Source organism: Protobothrops mucrosquamatus, unplaced genomic scaffold (assembly GCF_001527695.2).
Source record: "Protobothrops mucrosquamatus isolate PMUCROS unplaced genomic scaffold, P.Mucros_1.0 scaffold364, whole genome shotgun sequence".
NCBI classification, from domain to species: Eukaryota; Metazoa; Chordata; class Lepidosauria; order Squamata; family Viperidae; genus Protobothrops; species Protobothrops mucrosquamatus.
Genome location: NW_015386698.1, coordinates 15,237 through 16,408, shown reverse-complemented (window position 1 = coordinate 16,408; position 1,172 = coordinate 15,237).

The window sequence follows — 1,172 nt, the reverse complement described above, 5'->3', positions numbered from 1 at the left end:
TTAATTTCTGGCACACAGAGAACTCCAACTGTATTTCTGCTGTTTAGTTTTTACCTTCCACCAGCTGTTTTAACGTATTGATTAATTGACTACTAGCATATTCAATGTGGTTTTAGGATGCACTTTTGTACTGCTGTTCTTAATTTCCACTTTCCATTAGTATTTATGAGATGTGGGAGGGGGATAAGGCAGCAGCCTTAAAGAATTTTTGTTTTGAAAGGCAGCATACATTTTTTAACAAAATTAAGCAAGCAAGAAGGCCTGACAAGAACAGACATGTACACAAAATGAGAGGGGGTTTTTTTCCCCTTACACTCTTTTCTTTTTGTTTTTTGCATTCTTAGGTCAAAAGGAGCAAATTGCTCTTCCTTGCAAGTGAACTGAAGACTTCTTTCTTCATCTCAGCAAGACTTTTAATATTCTCATTTCTTAATATTTCTTATATGGCCCTAGGACCAGCATCACCCCAGGTGACCATAGGATCAAAGGCTTTCATTGAAATCACAAAGGGACGTTTGGCTGCTTCCATCCCTTTCATGCATGGTGTGTGTGTGTGTGTGTGTTATAATGCACAGTCAAAAAGGGGTGGAGTCTGCATCACCATGGCACAGCCAATTCTCTTCCTCAGCAAACCATAAGCTAAACCACACACCATCCAAAATCAAAAGACCCAAATGAATGTAAGTCTGGTCCAACAGCCCCTAGGTTCAGAATGCAGAAAAATAATATGGTATTTATTGAAGCAAGGACTTTTTAAAAAAAAAATGTTTAGCAAAGCGGATCAAATCACAAAATTTATTCACGTATTATAAAATGAATAAATCATTAAGCGCATGCATAAATAAATATTTCCCCTGTTCTCACACGAGACTTCAATTTAGCTAAAAAAAAAAGCAAGTCCCCATATTTTTATCCATGCCCTCATTATTCATATGATTATTAATATCTCTTTTTAAAAAAAAATATACCATTCTTGGTACGGCAATCTTGATGAGATCTTTTTCTGGAAAAAAAATAACATTTTGTTTCTGTTTCTGAATGTATCCATTTAATATAAAGTTCTTGGTGCTCTCTGAGGTTGCTTATTTCCTTGCAGATGTTTCATTACCCAACTAGGTAATATCATCATTCTTGCCTACTTGATGTGATAATGTTCATGACTGGGTAAGGAA